At 38.2% G+C, this 12340-nt stretch overlaps 1 protein-coding gene across 2 annotated transcripts in view; it reads right to left on the reverse strand.

The window, feature by feature from the left end:
- LOC126198699 (casein kinase I) overlaps positions 1 to 12340 on the reverse strand; it is a 349981-nt gene that overhangs the window by 60797 nt on the left and 276844 nt on the right. The gene's annotated exons all lie outside the window — the stretch shown is intronic.

Raw genomic sequence — 12340 nt, forward strand, 5'->3', positions numbered from 1 at the left:
GCAACTACTAACAAATTCGTGCTGAAATTGTGCTGGGACTGGACTTATTATCCCCATTCAAATAGCTTATTGAATGGAAACCAATAATTCGTGGTGAGAGTGCTGTCCTACCACACTATACCATGTAAGGTTCTATAAACGATTCTTCATTTATTTAAGAAACCAGTAAGATAACAACCAGTACAACGTGAGACAGGAAATCCTAACGTAATCCATGATCAGTATTGCCAACACAACTCCCAACATTTAGCTCCACTGTGCAATTACAATACAACTTCTACTAGGTTGTGGCATCAACAGAAAAGCAGGACAGTCAAGACAAAGGTTCCTAGCTGTCATTTTTTATTGCACCATCTGTTTGCATATATTTCTCATGTAGTGTATTTAGCATTAATATTGATCATCAGTCTTTTAAATTCAAACACAGAGTCTCTAAGAATATACATGGTCAAAATCAAGGGAATACTGACCATTTCCGCTAGTGAGCTCTTCTTGGCTGGCAACTTGTTATGCCACCCAACACTCTGCACAGTCACCACACCACACTAAAGTCCATTCAGCATGAGCAAGTTTCTGGTCAAAAGCGATTACTCGACGTGTGTGTGCCTTTTGTGTCCTTGTGTAAAGCAGCAATCAAACACAATGTGAATGTGTCTATGAAACCACTGACCTATAGACTGTGCAGAGATAAGGAACTATGGTAGCATCTGGTAACTACGAAGTTACAACCTATTTTGATCGAGCCCACTCCTATTATAGAAACAGATTTTGTACTTTCACAGGGTATATAGGCGCATGAGAAAAGAAACTTCCTGGATTTCCCAGTTAAAAATACACTTTCTCCCGGATGAAAATACACTTTTTCCATGTTCAGTGACAGGATACTTTTTCTCTGAACTGTAGAACTTTTCAATCCCTTGAGTGGGTATGGTTTTACACAATGGCGTAGAATTTCCCAGCACTTTTGTAAGCCAGTCATGCTCATGTCACATGATCTCGCCAGCCAATGACAGCAGATATTGAGAGCATAGGACACGTGATGTAGTCAGCCAATAGCAACATCACTTGTAAATAGCGTGAACACACAAACAGGAAAAGTTAATGGTTTAAGTTAATATACATAGTGTTGCTACAAGGAAAGAAAAGCTTTCACATACAATATTGGTCTCTTAAGATTAATAAGCTGCAAGAGACGCTAAGCTTTCACATATAATGTTTATCTTTTTTGCGTATGTTACACTTTAAAGATACATCACACAAATTTGCCAGTAAAATTTTTAACAACACACGGGGTAAATTTCATCTTCTGGGCTCGAAATTATTCTAAACGGTCATCCTCAAAAGAGTTGATTTTTAAAAGAGAGTCAAACGCTCTACGATTTAAGAAATTCATCATCCATTCTCACACATAGTTGATCTTGTGTGAAAGGAAATCTACTTTGGAAGTAACACTTTTCAAACAACCATTTGCAATATTGTCCAGCGACCTGTTAGAAATAGGTTCATTTCAGTAGTTGCCAGAGAGAGACAGGTAACAGACGTCACCACACTTGCGCAGCTATGACGGCGCAGGAACCACATATGACCATACATGTAAGACATTAAAAGATCTTACATTATGCCATAAAAGAAAGAAGACATTAGAGGATACTCCAAGAGCATTGGAATTTCATGAACCATACTAAAATGCATAATTCGGCTTAAAATGCACATTCGTACGTCCAATTTCAGAAGTAAATTTTCTTGGAGTACCGGTACTCTATTATATCATGTTTGGTCCTTTATTATAGCATAATGCTGTACATACCAGAAGATGAAAACATGCATCTGAAATGCAGTGAACAGTTGAGACTAGCCAATAGTGTGGAGTTAAACACTTCGTTTCAAATAAATTGATTCGCTCAGTGGAAAAGATTAATAAAAGCCAAATTTCTTTAGCGAACCGACAAAAATAACTTCATTTTTCTGCAAGGTGGAAATACAATAAAATCTGAAACTAATAACATATTTTAGCCTTCTGCAATTATGTGAATGTATTTTAATTCACTTGATATCTCCCGGCCACAGGAATCTGTTATGTTTTCATTTGACGTGAGAGCAATAAAAGAGGAGGAAACGCCAAAATCACTACACAAACATGGGTCACATGAAGACTCCCCACCTCCCCACTACAACTCAGACTGCTCTGTGCATCAGCCCTGGATCAACTATATTTCCGAACCGGGGCTATTACTACATAGTGGCAGCCCCTCGAGTGTTTGAGATAGGATGCCAAAACTTAAAACAAAAAACAGACTTTTCAAAAATATGTTAGATTTGCAGTGCACATCTTTCTGAAGAGTCTGATACACAAAACATGTGTGTTCAAGGAACTGTAAGACATGTTATTTGTGCCATATTGCAGTGCCACTCCTCTTCACACAGCATTCTTCTATCGTACATCACTGTATTTCGCTCTGTGGAATTCAAACGTGTAATATTTTGTAATGGGTGCCATCAAACTATATTCAGGACAATAGAAATTAAAATGTGCAGTGATGCCTCTCCCGTTCAGATTTTGGCCGGTTTGACATCCTGCCCCTCTTAAAAAAAACTCACAATTAATACTGGATGAGATTATTTGTAACTGGGAGAACAAGAACTCTTCAGAAATTTGCACTCTTTGTTGCCTATTAGCTGATAACATACTGTTTTGTGTGACATAAAATTAAATATAGGATACATAAAAGCAGTAAAGACAAGAGACAGGCAAGACAGTGCACATTTCTTCAATCCTCAAGTCCTAGCATTTTTTTCTCTCTAATCTTGCTACAGCTTTGCGTGACATGCTTTCCTTTTTGGGAAAGGACCTATTACCTCAAAGTTTGTCAAACATTTTGCTACATGAAAAATTGAAATGTCATTGCATAATACTGAAAAAACTGTTAATACAAATAGTACCCTCAACTGGTATGATTTCTCGATTTGATTACGTCTATTTTGTCACTGTCTGCTAGATGAAACGAAATAGGCCTGTCTAATATTGCAGCAATTGTAACACACCCCTAATAAACGAGACTGTTTTGGCACAAATGGTCATTTTTATAGCACGAGAAAATATAATTCATGAAGTACAAATATTATAGGCCTATGAGGCTTACTAAAAGCAAAGAGTTTTATGTTAGTAAATAGTTTCATATTTCATTCATACACTATAGCTTCTCAAGCATCAGATCAAAAAGTAATAGTATGAAATTTTTATATAAAATTGGAATCTTCATATTCTTCCATAATTTGTGTGATGTCCGTTTCCTCTCCTTCCTCGTTCTAACAAACACTCTTCTGACCATTAATTCTGTAACTAGTCCTGCCAGTGTCAAAACTTGTTCTCTGGTTAACTTCTCTAACCCTGCCACGATCACCAGTTTAGTTATCCTGCATTTATTCTCTGGTTAGGCGTTATTACGTTTTCCACACTACTCCCAGAATAGAACTTAAGTCGCTGCTAGCTGGGGACTACCTTACAAGTGTAGTGGTCTGGCCAAAAATTTTCTGTTAAAATTTCATTTTCTTGGGTATTCGGAGAAGATAATACGTAATCTTTCTTCCCTGTTATTCCCCTTAGTCATTTATTTCCACTCTTCTAGTCTGAATCTATGGATTGTACTAGTAATTATAACAAGGCTGATCATTCACAAATCCAGTCAACCACATAAACAGCGATTGGCATTTACCTGTTCGGCTTTATTCCGCTCAGCTCGTATAGCCCTGTCCCCTTTTGCCTGCAGGAATGTTTATTTCTAGTTGCAATGGGGATTCCCCTGGCAGAGACATGATGTACACTACGCATGCATTCATAAATCAACTTAGAATTTGTTCAAAAACCAACAGGGATGTGTTTCAAAATAACATGAATAATCAATAGACCAATGTGCGCTGGATGCTAGTAGCTTTCTGAAACGAGGTCTTTTTCCTCAAGAATATGAATTTGGTATCCCCCTCCCCTCCCCTGAAATTGCAGCCCGAGGCAGATACCCCAGTTTGCCCCCCACCCCCTAAATCCGGGCTTGTTACACATGTGTGAATCTGGCAGCTTAGGGGTGACAGTAAACTTTTTCTGGGTAGCATCTGGCTGCTTGCTGCTATTGCTTATAAAGCTAACTGCCACACTTCTGTAGCCAGAAGCGGGAGAAGCTACTGGTCATACACAACTCAACTGTGCATGCGCATGAGCTCGCTCACAACTGCTCAAACGAATCTAATGTAAGCAGTTGTGACATCACGCTCATCAGAGGCAAGTTGTTGTTATGAAGCACTGCTATTGTCTTCCTAAAGCCTTTGACACCTTTTTTGTTGTATGAGCACTGTGTTTTGTTGTTGTATATGACGCATTTCCTTTGCGACTTAAGTATTATTTTCGCTCTCTTTCTCTTGTTAACGTTTTGTCACTGCAGTATTATTCTGCAGTGGCGAGATACCATAATATTCTTTGTTAGAGTATTGGTTCTTACCAGTCAAAGCTACAAAAATGTAACTGAAAACTAAAACGATGAAAAATTCCCAGGTTTTTTCCTGTTTTCTCCCAGATGAAAAAATTCCCGGGTTTTTTCCTGTTTTCACCAGGATGAAAAAATTCCTGGGCTTTTACAGGATCTTTCAGTTGTCCCGGGTCAAATACACCCTGTTTCATGTCTTCTCAATCTTTTTATGTTGTTTGCTTTGTTTTCATGGCACAATGAAAAGTCACACAAGCTTCCGATATTTTTGTCGTACCTACTAGTGATCTCCTACACAAGAGATGAAATATCTGGAAGCAAAAAGCATTTACATTTTAAAGAGAATAAAAACGTGAATAGATAAATGTATTTTGAAGAAAATTATTTCAAAAGTGAAACAGTCAGAATTAACAGATGAGAAAAATAATTTTCGTTGTCATTTGGGACTTACCTAGAAAATAAGTTACATAGGATAAAGCAAAAGGTCACTATTTACTGTGTTCTACATACTGTCTGATGTGTTTGCAAGGACATATTTTCCTGAGCAAATGCCTGTATATGTTCTGAACCATTTGGATGACACTTTTCCTATTGTTTCAGTTCTTAAGAGCCTAGAGAATTCACCACATGACTTCTGGCAAGTACTTAGACAACGTATTTTATTTGGATCATTAATAAACTCTATTGTCATTGTTTGTTCCTACTTTTTGTTACTATATTTAGATTTTTCCGTAAAAAGAATAGTCCCTACTAACCTCATTCTCACCATTCAGATGCCAAACTACACAGCAGACAGCTATCACAACCCTGGCAATTTTAGTGCCGACATCTAAACAAAAATGACCACTGGAAATAGACGAGAGTCAGTATAGGAATGAAATGCCAGGGGTGCTGCAGTAGACGTGCTTGTCTCGAGTAGCCAATTGAATAAAGAAAGTCGGTTGTGTAAAAGGGGCTTAACACACACAAAATGAGCTCGCCTGCTGGATGTGTGGAGAGAGGTAGTGGCCCTTCAATGACAGGAGTGCAAGTAAGGGTGAAGGCATTTTGTGAAGTGCTGAAAATACACTTTTTGTACAGATCATTTGCTGCAGCAGAGATGTCACATAGAAATAGAACAAGGGTTTGGCGAAAGCACATTTTAAAGCCTTTTGTATTCAAATCTGACACAATACAGCTGCAACAACTACATCACTAGTCATGTATATACTTTGGACCACACACTGTAGATCATAAAGATCGGCAGCAGTGATACAAGGCATGAAGCAAAACTGTAGCGCCTGAGCTTCCTTTGAAATTCACATTTTGCACTGTGTACAGAAATTAACAACTCCACATGTTAGATTCTGACGTCTTTCACTGTACTTCATAGTTCTCAGTTCATTCACCATGTTCATCAATTTTTCCTTTTTTCTGGGTAAGTGCAAAGGAAAGACCTCTCAAAAATATGTGTTTTGTCATATAATTTGTGGTCACAGCATATCGGAAAATAGCTTGATTACCTTGTATCCTGACACCAATTTCAATTTTTTGAAGAGTTTTTCCTTGCTGTTACATATCTGATTTTTTGAGGACTGACGACATTCATTACCACAAATTCATGCATATACAGTCTACAGTACATTTAATTTCCTTCACTTATACACATTTAATTTAATGCATTCGAGAGGCTTACGATTTTTAATCATATATGGCAATTATATATGTTTTTGCTCATATTTGTGGGTTTTTAACGTTTTCCTCGATCTTGCACTTTCCTTGGTTTTGCGTTTATCTTGCACTTTCCTTGGTTTTGCGTTTATCTTGCACTTTCCTTGGTTTTGCGTTTTTTAAGTCGGGACTGCACGAAAACATAAAACAGGGGTTTCACTGTAACTATGCAATTCTTTTGTATTTGTAACGTTAAAAATGAGTGAACAAAAATAACAACTAAGCATTTGCCAAAGATTAACATCAACACAGTTTATATGTGAAGTCTTCTAAAATGTTTGTGTAATGCTGCTGGATGTCTAACATCATCCAAAAGTGTTTAGGGCTAACTCTGAGTAAGATTTCCATTAGAAGGTGGAACGCACGTCAATGTAGCTACATATAGTTTTGAGATTGAAAAGCTTCAGGAGACACAAGGTTTTGCAGAGAAGGGGGAGGGGGGAAGCAGCACTGCAGCACACTTGTTTTTTAATCGAGGAAGCATTTAGAGAGAATTGGAAAACCTTTTTTCGCCTTTCTACACCAACTGCAATTAATTACTGTGGCACTGTCTTAGCCATAATTTAAAAAACAAATACTTCATCTATGCTGCTGACAATGAACAACGGAGTAGACACGCAAGAAGAAAATTTATTTTTAATGTGGTCTGGCAGTTGAAACCATGACGAACTTACCTACCGAAACTACTGCAGAATTGACAATTTCTCAATTTTTGCCGAAGAAATTTTGTGATTTGAAATTCTTATAATATTATCCTGAAACAAAAACTATTTCAGGAGTATATAACACACCAATATCTTATTTGAATGTGTAGAATGTATTTTCCTTAGTGTCTCATGATGACAAATCTTTGAAAATGAAATAAAATTTCTAAATAGATATTTGAAGAAAGAGTTGTTGTGAAAACTAATTTAAAAGCAACAAAATGTATATCTATTTATTAAATGGCGAAGAACTGGAGCAATAAATGACATTCTATTTCAAATTTATCTACTTTTCTTAATGCTATTTATTCACAAATGACAAATATTTTTATTTGTCTAAATCAATAATGTTTCCAATAAATATTTTTGTTTCTTATTCACAAATAATGAATTACAGTTTTTATCTGTATCTTCTTGCGCAACTAATAAACAGCCAATTAGTTCCAAAATGCAGCATTTATTAAAACCCCTTTACCACGGTTTCAATGTTTGTATAAACTACTTCTTAAGAAAGAAATTGTGACAATCGAATTACACGCCATGGTACATGTGCATTAAAACATAGGTGTGAAGCGTAGCCAGTTATAAAATTTTGCCTCCATAATAATTAAAACATGCACAACATGATGGTTATCATTTGGTATTTCCTCACCAATGAACAGCTAGTGCACTGGAGATGAAATTTTACATCTGGCTGAAGCCTTTCGGCTACATTATAACATACCTCTGTCATACAGTGAAATCCAGTTGTCAATATTTCTGAAGAGAACATATTTATAAATGTTGAAACCATGGCAGAGAGATTTTAATAAACCTTCCATTTTGCAACTAACTGGCTGTTTACTATTACTACAAGATGATTTCATTCTGACGTTGCTGCTCCAGCCATGTACAAAATTTTATTTTTATGCATTATTTGTCTTTCAAATACACTCTGCCTAATTCTAGTGGTAAGGACACTGTGTGTGATATCTGTGTGGTCATTGACAAGCACTCAACTCGTCTGCTGATGTTTGGAAACTGTATTTGCACTCACTCTCACACATTGCAGGCACATGCAGATGGTCCACACACTTGTAGGGCCCTATTGGGTATTTTACATCAACATTATTGTGGCCATACACTGCTAAAATGTATGACCCGTGTAAATGCACCTCGACATCTCATGTTCTGAGCATAGACTGGCTGACAAAATAAAAATAGAGCACGCACTATGTTGGTTTAAGAGTTTGCGGAACTCAAGTTCTTCATTTGGTGGTTTTCGTATCTGCACTTAAGCACTATGAAAATATATAGTTTAACTGATGCATCACATTTAAGATATCTCCAAAATGCGTCATTATCGTTATATCTTTTGTGCAAAAGAAATGGTACATGTGAAGTCAGTGGATAAAGGTGTTACCTCTAATACAAGTTGTGTGTGTTTGAAGATAGATTCATTACTGTATGAAAAGGAATTTTTTGTGATGAAAACAGTAAGGGTTTTTCTTTTCTTTTTTTGGGGGGGGGGGTGGGGTGGGTGGGTGGGAGGGGTGGAGGGGGGAAAGACCAATACATCAGATAGAGTTGAAGTAAACATTGAAATTCTCTGGGTTACAGCTTCAAACTAGACAGACAATAATGATTAAACATTTTACTTTATTGCCAAAAATATTTCCTGCTCGTAAATATGATGGTGAAAACTGGATTACCCCCCCCCCCCCAAAAAAAAGAAGAGAGATGAATGAAGAACAGAAGCAGCTGACATAAGGTCTGTTACGTCACTTCTGGCACTAAAGCTATGAGGCAGAATGTGGATTAAGCGTGTAAGACGACAACAACAATAATGGAAGAAATTAGACAGAGAGAGAGAGAGAGAGAGAGAGAGAGAGAGAGAGAGAGATGCTATGACCACATCAAAAGGAGCCTGCCATGTCAAGCATTACATTTCAATCAAATCAGGAAACGATACTGGACAGCTGGAGACAAATTCTTTTGGTTTCGAAATGGGCCAACTCTCATTGTTGTTTGTCGTCGTCATTGTCAGTCCAGAGACTGGTTTGGTGCAGCTCTCCAAGCTACTCTATTCTGTGGAAGCTGTTTCATCTCTGAGTAACGACTGCAACCTACATCCTTCTCGATCTGCTTTGTTTATGAATTCTTTGGTCTCCCTCTACAATTTTTATCTCCACACTGACCTCCAGTACTAAATTGGTTATCCCTTGATGCCTAAGAATGTGTCCTATCAACTGATCCCTTCTTCTAGCCAAGTTGTGCCACAAATTCCTCTTCTCCCCAATTCTATTCAGTAACTCCTCATTAGTTACTTGATCAACCCATCTTTCTGTAGCACCACATTTCGAAAGCTTCTATTCTCTTCTTGTCTAAGTTGTTTACCGTCCATGTTTCACTTCCATACATGGCTACACTCCATACATACACTTTCTGAAGAGACTTCCTGGCACTTAAATCTATACTCGATGTTAACAAATTTCTATTCTTCAGAAATGCTTTCCTTGCCAGTGTCAGTCTACGTTTTATATCCTCTCTACTTCGACCATCATCAGTTATTTTGTTCCCAAATAGCATAACTTCTCTACTACTCTAAATGTCTCATTTCCTAATCTAGTTCCCTCAGCATCATCTGACTTAATCTGACTACATTCCATTATCCTCACTTTACTTTTGTTGATGTTCATCTTATATCCTCCTTTCAAGACACTGTCCATTCCATTCAACTGTTCTTCCAGATCCTTTTCTGTCTCTACTAGAATTACAATGTCATCAGCAAATCTCAAAGTTTTTATTTCTTCCTCGTGGATTTTAATTCCTACTCCAAATTTTTCTTTTGTTTCCTTTACTGCTTGCTCAATATCCCGATTGAATAACATTGTGGATACACAACCAACTTGTCTCACTTCCTCCTCAACCACTGCTTCCCTTTCATGTCCCTCGACTCTTATAACTGCCGTCTAGTATCTGTACAAATTGTTAATAGCCATTCACTCCCTGTATTTGATCCCTGCCACCTTCAGAACTGCAGAATATTCCAGTCAACATTGTCAAAAGCTTTCTCCAAGTCTACAAACGTAGATTTGCCTTTCCTTAACCTATCTTCTAAGGTAAGTCATAGTGTCAGTATTACCTTGCATGTTCCAACATTTCTACAGAATCCAAACTGATCTTCCCCAAGGTCGGCTTCTACCAGTTTTTCCATTCATCTGTAAGGAATTTGTGTTAGTATGTTGCACCTGTGACTTATTAAACTGAGAGTTCGATAATTTTCACACCTGTCGACACCTGCTTTCTTTAGGATTGGAATTATTACATTCTTCTTGAAGTGTGAGGGTATTTCGCCTGTCTCATACATCTTGCTCACCAGATGGTAGAGTTTTGTCATGGCTGGCTCTCCCAAGGCTATCAGTAGTTCTACTAGAACGTTGTCTACTCCCAGGGCCTTGTTTCGACTTAGGTCTTTCAGTGCTCTGTCAAACTCTTCAAGCAGTATCAATTTTCCCATTTCTTCATCTACATCCTCTTCCATTTGCATAGTATTGATCTCAAGAACATCACCCTTGCATAGACCCTCTACGTACTCCTTCCATCTTTCTGCTTTCCCTTCTTTGCTTAGAACTGGTTTTCCATCTGGGCTCTTGATATTCATACAGGTGTTTCTAGTCTCCAAAGGTCTCTTTAATTTCTCTGTAAGCAGTATCTATCTTACCCCTAGTTCTATATGCCTCTACATCCTTGCATTTGTCCTCTAGCCATCCCTGCTTAGCCATTTTGCACTTCCTGTCGATCTCATATTTGATATGTTTGTATTCCTTGTCACCTGCTTCATTTTTATATTTTCTCCTTTCATCCATTAAAGTCAGTATCTCTTCTGTTACCCAAGGATTTCTACTAGCCCTCATCATTTTATCTACTTGATTCTCTGCTGCCTTCACTATTTCATCTCTCGAAGCTACCCATTCTTCTTCTACCGTTTTCTTTCCACCATTCCTGTCAATCGTTCCCTAATGCTCTCCCTGAAACTCTCTACAACATCCGATTTTTTCAGTTCATCCAGGACACATCTCCTTAAATTCACCGTTTTGCAGTTTCTTCAGTTTTAATCTACAGTTCATAACAAATAAATTGTGGTCAGAGTCCACATCTGCCCCTGGAAATGCCAAACAATTGAAAATCTGGTTTCTAAATCTCTGTCTTGACCATTATATATCTATCTGAAGCCTTACAGTGTCTCCAGGCCTCTTCCACGTATATAACCTTTTTCACGATTCTTAAACCAAGTGTTAGCTATGATTAAGTTATGCTCTGTGCAGTATTCTAACAGGCAGCTTCCTCTTTCATTCCTTATCCCCAATCCATATTCACCTAGTACTTTTCCTCCTCTCCCTTTTCCTACTACTGAATTCCAGTCTCTCATGACTATTAATTTTTCCATCTCCCTTCACTATCTGAATTTTTTTTTATCTCATCATAAATTTCTTCAATCTTTTCATCATCTGCAGAGGTAGTTGGCATATAAACTTGTACTACTGTGGTACATGTGGGCTTTGTGTCTATCTTGGCTACAATAATGTGTTTAATATGCTGCTTGTAGTAGCTTATCCATGCTCCTATTTTTTTATTCATTATTAAACCACCCTGTATTCTCCTGCCCAGAAGTCTTGTTCCTCCTGCCACTGAACTTCACTAATCCCCACTATATCTAGCTTCAACCTATCCATTTCCCTTTTCAAATTTTCTAGCCTACCTGCACGATTAAGAGATCTGACATTCCACACTCCGATCTGTAGAATACAGGTTTTCTTTCTCCTGAGTAGTCCCCCCCCCCCCCCCCCCCCCCCGAGATCTGAATGGGGACTACTTTACCTCCGGAATATTTTACCCAAGAGGATGCCATCATCATCATCATCATCATCATCATCATCATCATTTAACCATAGAGTAAAGCTGACTACGAAGTCTTTCGCGATGGAGTCCTTGCATAAAAAGTTTTCGGTTTACTTGCCGCGTCAAATTTGGATAAAATCCTGAGCTTTTGATGACTACCTCAGTCTTCTTTGTCAGGGGTAAAACTGACTGTCGTGGACCGGTGAGGCTTCCGCTTTTATAAGCAATGGACGGCTACTCATTGGCTGGATGACGTCACAGCGAAAACAGAACAGATCAAGAGGACCAACACATCGCGCGGCTACCATTCTGTGGTGCAATGACCAGCAAGATCGGCAGAGTCCTGAGCCGGCAGGGAACCATACCAGTGTTCTGGCCACCCACGAAGATTAAGGAAACGTTGCGACCTGTGAAAGATGATCTCGGCCTGAGAGTACCGGAAATTTACAGCATTCCTTGTGACTGTGGCAAAAATTACGTGGGCCAGTCTATAAGAACTGTTGCCAATCGCTGTGTGGAACATCAGTGTCACCGGAAATACAGGTATCTTGACAAATCAACGGTGGCTGA

This window comes from Schistocerca nitens, chromosome 8 (assembly GCF_023898315.1).
Source record: "Schistocerca nitens isolate TAMUIC-IGC-003100 chromosome 8, iqSchNite1.1, whole genome shotgun sequence".
In the NCBI taxonomy this organism is placed as follows: domain Eukaryota; kingdom Metazoa; phylum Arthropoda; class Insecta; order Orthoptera; family Acrididae; genus Schistocerca; species Schistocerca nitens.